Below are 8,949 nucleotides of genomic sequence, written 5' to 3'. Positions count from 1 at the left end.
ATCCCTATAATGTCTGTTGTTGGAGGAGCACTCCTATATAATGTAAATATCCCAAGATAATTACCTCAACACCACGTGGCCTGAAATGATCATGTCCAATGTTGATTCAAGGGATTGAAGTGAATTAAATATTTGGATATATTTATTTTAAATGTATTGTATTACCACGAGACACTTCTCACATTTCATCATTCAAATTGCTCTAATGTATATTCATCACATTCCAGTAGTATCTGGCTGCCTTTTTGCTGACATGGCACCCTTGAAATCAGCTTGGTTTTACCCTCTTGTGGGTACCCTTTTTATAAAACCTTAAAATAGTACAAAACATTTTCTTGTATTCCTTAGGTAATACATCATACTTTATTCGAAATAAAGGTTGTATATTGAGAGGTTTTAATGATATTTATAAAGCAAAATGTTTATTAAAGAACACCAATGTTTCACTGACATTTACAATTTGTTGACTGTTTTCTGGCTTATGTTAACAACCAAACAAGATTTGTGCCTACCCTACTACCCTATCGTTGTGTGTATACTAAAGCTCTCTGTTTATGTGTCTTTAGTCAGTGATCCATGGCTCTTTGGTGCTGAGCGGAAGCCATGTGTCCACATTAAACCTGTCCCCCTGCCCTACGGAGCACAAGGAATAAAGGACCACCTGTTCAGCACACAGACAGGCCTGAGGCTGGTGAAAGCATGGCTTGTTGAGGAACTCTCATAAAAGCAGCCACAAGGCCAAGGAAATGTTTACATTGCACACTATAGATACTAAGCTCTCGCCTCCTTGTACACACAGTCATAATACTGTTCCCGAGGGATTTGGTTGAAAGTAGTTAAAATGAGTAACCTCATTTTGAAAAGTACATGATGGTAAACTAAACGTTCTATTGGTGAGTTCTATACGAGTGTCCTATTGGTGAACCGGTCAGCGTCGCCTTCATTTGCTTCCATTTGATTCCAACATACCGATTGTACACCACCACATTGCCGGCTGGACACATTGCTTGGCAGTCATACTGGCTTACTTGGCTAAAGCTGAGGTGAGGGGTAGGACTCCCAGTCGGCAAAACACGTTTCCGGCACGAAGGGCTCACAAAAGAAATGCAGACACGGTTTAGCCTGGTGTTGTTCCTGGGGATTTACTGTAATCCCACCTCTCAGGTCAGGGGATAGGCATGGAGGGGGCAATAAATATGTCCTGACGGACCTGGGTGTGTGTGTGTGTGGGGGTGTGTGAGTGTGTGGGTGTGTGTGTGTGTGCGCGCGCACATGTGTTGTGTGTTGGAAAAATGCATGTTATAACATACATACTACAGTTCTGTTACTGTGCCACTAGAGGGCATTGTTAAGATATATATCCCACACAAACATTAAATATTATACCTCCATTATGGAGGCTCCAAACAATGTAGTCGTCTACATGAGCCATCATTCATGACCATCATTCATGACCCTCTTTACATTTCTTGCACACTTTGTTTGTTAAGCCAAATGCGGAGATGTGATTAGCAGTACGGCGTCATCAATCAGTTTCATCCAGTGGTGTTTCTGCACCGCCACCAGGAACAAGGCCAGGAATACGTCTGTCCTGTCTTGTTACCGTCCGATGGATGAATGACTCTATTGATGCGCAACTATAATTTTAAAAAATGCCAACACTGTTCATTTGATATCACGATCAACCTCATGAATAGTGACCTCCCATGAGGATGAATCAGTCAGGACCTAATGCCCAGCGCATTTAAGTGACATATTATTGACTGAACATGTCGGCCTTCAGGCTGTCAGTGAACAGCATGCTGATTAAAAATGTTCTTATACAGGGCAGGTAGGTGTCAGAAGATCTCAAAGACTTCCCGCACTACTATCAGAGAGGCCTGTTTTCTGTGTTGGCAGGCTACATTCTATTAAAAGATCTGCACGTGTCACACATTAGTGCACATTAGTGCACATTAGTTTTACGCTGATAGGTTGAGGTCATTAGATGTATTACTATTACTATATCATCATCATCATCATTACCTTTTCATGAAATAAGTCATTTTAGAAGACATATCACTTTGAACAGTCGTCTCTCTAGTCTAATCTTTCCGTTCGTACAACGTAGCTACCGCGGCTCTGCATTGACGCTACGATACTGTATGTACACTAAGTTGAGGCTTCTAATAATGAGTGGAGAAGAGAAAGGAATGAATTTCGCTCCCAGAGAGATATCTAAAGATCATCCTCTCTCAACACCCTTCGTCAATGATTAAACCATGGCAACATATGGCCCGCTCTCCACTTGGCTGTGTGTGATTACATTCTCCACAGGGTGCAGTCTTAGGAACATGGTAATTAACAATAGGCTAACGCGCCGCCGTTAGCATGCTCCCAACTGAGTGTGTTAATAAAAAGGGGATAAAGATGAACCAATTACTGTCCACGAGGAGATGGAGGAACCTCACTGTGGGGGTGCGAGGGTGCAGGGGGGAGGGGGGGCGGCAGCTCTGGTATTGGCCTTTAGCATTTCTCTGAAATTAAACAGTAGGTTTGATTAACATAGAATTCTGAAAAAGATCACAGCGAGCGTGCTACTCTATGCTTTAGCTCCACTGCTTGTGACCGATGTACAGTACAGAATGTTTATAATAAGTATGTAAGGCAGTGTTAAGCCCAATGCACACGGCGTGCGATTTTGTCGCACCGCCGAATTCGATTCCATTGTTTTGAATGCATCTCAATGAGACAATGCACACGGCGTGCGATGCGATATTGTCGCACGACAACATTCCATTCTCCATTCACATTCATTCATTCATTCATTGGTGTGAATTGAGAATCGAATGTTGTCGACAAAATCGCACGCCGTGTGCATTGGCCTAGTCTCTGCGATAAGATTTCTTCTCAATGTGGAAAGAGAGACAGACCTCGCCTTTGGTGAGATATTATGAAAACTGCATTGACGGTAGACTAGATACCACACCATGGATACAGCTAGTTTAAAAATGAATTCAAAAAGAGTCAAATGCTTTAAGAAAACGAGACAGACACATTGTATTCAGTTTAGATGCTCAGTGTGAGCCTCTTGAAAAGTTCGGCATCCCAATGTTTCCACCCACATTTCTGACATTCCGATAAACAGGGGCGGGGCAGTGCGTGAGACGAGCAGGCTTAGAGAATACAGCAGTGCGGACAGTAAGGTTCTAGAGCTGGCGCTCACAGAGCACGCAGCATACTGCTGACTGGGAGGGTTGGCCTGCCATGTGGGTCAGGGTGGCCCTGCAGTGTGGCGCTGTCCAGGGAACAGAACATAGGGAACATCTCTTTTGCTTTGTGAAAATTGGCAGTGTCGCTGCCTTGTCGAGCCACACACACACACACACACACACACACACACACACACACACACACACACACTCACACACACATGCACACACACACACACACACATGTACACACACACACACACACACACACACACACACACACACTCACACGCACACACCACCTTTTTTATAAAAGCCACCAAAGAATGGAATAGGCTCCCTGACAACATTACAAATATTACAAACTATCATAGCTTCTCCCGTGAGGTCAAGAAGAGTATTTTAAACAACCTTTTCAACATTTCAGCACTGATTGCACCTAGATGATAGGATCCTGTGGGTAGGATGGGACAAGAATGGAATATTTGTTATTTATTGATCAGACGCTGTTTAGGCTTGTGTAGTTGTCTGACCGTGCTTTAACGTGTATCTAGGTATGTAAAGATTGTGATTTGTGTTTAGTATGGTTATACTAAATACTACCACTATGTATTATAATAGTACACTATCTGGCCCTTTTACTGGTAGTAACTATGCACTTTATACTATGCGCACGCACGCACACACACGCACATACTAAACCATAGGCCGGGGGGGTGTCACTGCAGGCTGAAATAGCCTCGCTGTACCTCCCTGCTGTGCATTAAAATAGGAGAATGAACATATACATGCTAATTTTAACATGGGCAACAGGTGCATGAGTGAGCACGCCACTCGTATCAAATGCTGTCTCTCATTTTGACAAAGTCACATTTGCGAGGGCGCACACAACACAAGCACTAAATCTAAATCATGTGTTTCAAAACCATGATATCACTTAACTGAAAATCACATTATCACGACTCCGGGCGTTGTGAACAGCTCGTGTTGTTCTGCCCTGTGTAGAGTTAGGCATATAGTATCTGTGTAGAGTTAGGCATATCTGTGCAGTTAGGCATATCTGTGTAGAGTTAGGCATATATGTGTAGAGTTAGGCATATCTGTGTAGAGTTAGGCATATCTGTGTAGTTAGGCATATCTGTGTAGAGTTAGGCATATCTGTGTAGTTAGGCATATCTGTATAGAGTTAGGCATATCTGTGCAGTTAGGCATATCTGTGTAGTTAGGCATAGCTGTGCAGTTAGGCATATCTGTGTATAGTTAGGCATATCTGTGTAGTTAGGCATATCTGTGTAGAGTTAGGCATATCTGTGTAGAGTTAGGCATATCTGTGTAGTTAGGCATATCTGTGCAGTTAGGCATATCTGTGTAGAGTTAGGCATATCTGTGTAGTTAGGCATATCTGTGTAGAGTTAGGCATATCTGTGTAGTTAGGCATATCTGTGTAGAGTTAGGCATATCTGTGCAGTTAGGCATATCTGTGTAGAGTTAGGCATATCTGTGTAGAGTTAGGCATATCTGTGTAGTTAGGCATATCTGTGTAGAGTTAGGCATAGCTGTGCAGTTAGGCATATCTGTGCAGTTAGGCATATCTGTGTAGAGTTAGGCATATCTGTGTAGTTAGGCATATCTGTGTAGAGTTAGGCATATCTGTGTAGTTAGGCATATCTGTGTAGAGTTAGGCATATCTGTGTAGAGTTAGGCATATCTGTGTAGTTAGGCATATCTGTGCAGTTAGGCATATCTGTGTAGTTAGGCATATCTGTGTAGAGTTAGGCATATCTGTGTAGAGTTAGGCATATCTGTGTAGTTAGGAATATCTGTGCAGTTAGGCATATCTGTGTAGTTAGGCATATCTGTGCAGTTAGGCATATCTGTGCAGTTAGGCATATCTGTGTAGAGTTAGGCATATCTGTGCAGTTAGGCATATCTGTATAGAGTTAGGCATATCTGTGTAGAGTTAGGCATATCTGTGTAGAGTTAGGCATATCTGTGCAGTTAGGCATATCTGTGTAGAGTTAGGCATATCTGTATAGAGTTAGGCATATCTGTGTAGAGTTAGGCATATCTGTGTAGAGGCATATCTGTGTAGAGTTAGGCATATCTGTGTAGAGTTAGGCATATCTGTGTAGTTAGGCATATCTGTGTAGAGTTAGGCATAGCTGTGCAGTTAGGCATATCTGTGCAGTTAGGCATATCTGTGTAGAGTTAGGCATATCTGTGTAGTTAGGCATATCTGTGTAGAGTTAGGCATATCTGTGTAGTTAGGCATATCTGTGTAGAGTTAGGCATATCTGTGTAGAGTTAGGCATATCTGTGTAGTTAGGCATATCTGTGCAGTTAGGCATATCTGTGTAGTTAGGCATATCTGTGTAGAGTTAGGCATATCTGTGTAGAGTTAGGCATATCTGTGTAGTTAGGCATATCTGTGCAGTTAGGCATATCTGTGTAGTTAGGCATATCTGTGCAGTTAGGCATATCTGTGCAGTTAGGCATATCTGTGTAGAGTTAGGCATATCTGTGCAGTTAGGCATATCTGTATAGAGTTAGGCATATCTGTGTAGAGTTAGGCATATCTGTGTAGAGTTAGGCATATCTGTGCAGTTAGGCATATCTGTGTAGAGTTAGGCATATCTGTATAGAGTTAGGCATATCTGTGTAGAGTTAGGCATATCTGTGTAGAGGCATATCTGTGTAGAGTTAGGCATATCTGTGTAGAGTTAGGCATATCTGTGTAGAGTTAGGCATATCTGTGCAGTTAGGCATATCTGTGCAGTTAGGCATATCTGTGTAGTTAGGCATATCTGTGTAGTTAGTCATATCTGTGTAGAGTTAGGCATATCTGTGTAGAGGCATATCTGTGTAGAGTTAGGCATATCTGTGTAGAGTTAGGCATATCTGTGCAGTTAGGCATATCTGTGTAGAGTTAGGCATATCTGTGTAGAGTTAGGCATATCTGTGCAGTTAGGCATATCTGTGTAGAGTTAGGCATATCTGTGTAGTTAGGCATATCTGTGTAGAGTTAGGCATATCTGTGTAGAGTTAGGCATATCTGTGTAGAGGCATATCTGTGTAGAGTTAGGCATATCTGTGTAGAGTTAGGCATATCTGTGTAGAGTTAGGCATATATGTGTAGAGTTAGGCATATCTGTGTAGAGTTAGGCATATCTGTATAGAGTTAGGCATATCTGTGCAGTTAGGCATATCTGTGTAGAGTTAGGCATATCTGTGTAGAGTTAGGCATATCTGTGTAGAGTTAGGCATATCTGTGTAGAGTTAGGCATATCTGTGTAGAGTTAGGCATATCTGTGTAGAGTTAGACATATCTGTGTAGTTAGGCATATCTGTGTAGAGTTAGGCATATCTGTGTAGTTAGACATATCTGTGTAGAGTTAGGCATATCTGTGCAGAGTTAGGCATATCTGTGCAGAGTTAGGCATATCTGTGTAGAGTTAGGCATATCTGTGTAGAGTTAGGCATATCTGTGTAGAGTTAGGCATATCTGTGTAGAGTTAGGCATATCTGTGTAGAGTTAGGCATATCTGTGTAGAGTTAGGCATATCTGTGCAGTTAGGCATATCTGTGTAGAGTTAGGCATATCTGTGTAGAGTTAGGCATATCTGTGTAGTTAGGCATATCTGTGCAGTTAGGCATATCTGTGTAGAGTTAGGCATATCTGTATAGAGTTAGGCATATCTGTGCAGTTAGGCATATCTGTGTAGAGTTAGGCATATCTGTGTAGAGTTAGGCATATCTGTGTAGAGTTAGGCATATCTGTGTAGAGTTAGGCATATCTGTGTAGAGTTAGGCATATCTGTGTAGAGTTAGGCATATCTGTGTAGAGTTAGGCATATCTGTGCAGTTAGGAATATCTGTGTAGTTAGGCATATCTGTGCAGTTAGGCATATCTGTGTAGTTAGGCATAATCTGTGTAGAGGCATATCGACAGGGCAATTTTATCGCAGTTGTAAATGCGTCCAAATCAGCCAATCCTTTTTCATGCTATTTTTGAACGCAGAAACGGTTCAACCAACCGTTTGTAATTGTTTCCGAGCTTTATGGAGCCGCTCGCTGCACGCGCTGCAGTCCCGTATCCAAACGCGCGCGCACTTGTGAAAAAAACCTCGGCAACATCCCAGTCTGTCACGAGGAGCGGCCAGAGGAGTGAGACTGGACCGGACCGGTGGGAATAAAATAAGTCTTAAAGAAGTTTAGTCATGGATTTGAGAAGGGACACCGTTGATAACACCTTGTTTCACCTGTCTCTCAGTCACCACCAGGGATGGATCAGAGTGTCGGGTAAGCAGTCGTCCTCACACCGTCCCTCGGGAGGTCTGGAGGTTGTTGACAACTTCAATATTATGCTCCTTTGTAGAATAATATTGAAACATTGTCGCATTCAGAGGGACACCATTTTACTGAGCGTACTGGTTGTTTCCATGTATTGTTTACTAAAAGGTGACTTTTGTAGTAAACTAGAAATTCTACCTCTCACACTTTAACGGTTTAATGGGCCTACAAGATACGGGGCCGGTTTCAGAGACAAGGCTTAAGCCTAGTCCTGGACTAAATCACACTTTCAATGTAACATCTCCATTGAAGATGTTTTTTAGTCTAGGATTAGGCTTAAGCCTTGTCTGTGAAACCGGCCCATCATGTCCCACAGTGAGAGGTTTAAGTCAACAGAAAGAGGATGGTAAAGTGATTTTTCATTTATTGAGGCATTTATCTGTTTGTCTTTTGACTATGCATACTGTATGTATTGTTCAGTGTGTGTGTGTGTGTGTGTGTGTGTGTGTGTGTGTGTGTGTGTGTGTGTGTGTGTGTGTGTGTGTGTGTGTGACAATTACAGTGTGCTCTGCATAATTGTTGCTGTTCCACTAGAGAGCACAGTTTGGTACCACTGCAACATCAATGTTTCTCTCTATTCTGTTTATCACTTTATTTCTGTGGTTAGTTAGTCCTGCTCATCACTTGTTGTTGTTGTTATACACATGTTTTGTTACAGCAATTAGTCATGGAAAATGTATTGTAGGAATATATATATATATATATATACTGTTGTGGACTAGTAGACTACATCTACGGATTGTATGGCAGCTAGTGCTGAGGCACAAACATGTACATTTCAAGCCTGCAAACTGTGACACTTTAAATAACGTGAATACTTTTGTGCAATATGACAACCCCAGTTGACTATCTGTGCAGTATAGTACAGTGGATTGTGTACATAGCCTTTATTTATGTAAACCAGCTCCTTACCTTCTTGTGATTTTATTATTTTTCTAAAAGTTTTTTTTTTTCCCCTTTCCTAACACCAGGGGAGCCACCCCTCCTAAATTTCGTTGTTTGGTACCTGTACTGTAGCAATGACAAATAAAGTCCATTCATTCATTCATTCATTCATTCATACTAGTAGACTAAATAGACTAAATAGACTTTATAAACTAGTAGAGTACATGTTTATAAAGCTCTCACTGGCACAGCACCAAAATATCTGAAATACCTTTTACTAGCATATCAGCCCAATAGAGCTCTCAGGTCTTCTGACGCTGGTTTTCTCTGTGTACCACATGTACAAAAGAAGAGATTTGGTGAGGCTGCATTCTCATTTTATGCACCCAAATTGTGGAATGCACTGCCAGTTTACATTAGGGATGCAACCTCAGCAAATATGTTCAAGTCCCCCCCCCAAAAAACATATTTTTAATATTGCCTTTAAATGACTAAATAATTAAATTATGATTATATAATGATT

This window comes from Nansenia antarctica, assembly GCF_963989245.1.
Source record: "Nansenia antarctica genome assembly, chromosome: 4".
Lineage (NCBI taxonomy): Eukaryota > Metazoa > Chordata > Actinopteri > Argentiniformes > Microstomatidae > Nansenia > Nansenia antarctica.
The sequence above is the reverse complement of the archived record's forward strand: the minus strand, read 5'-3'. Positions refer to the sequence as shown.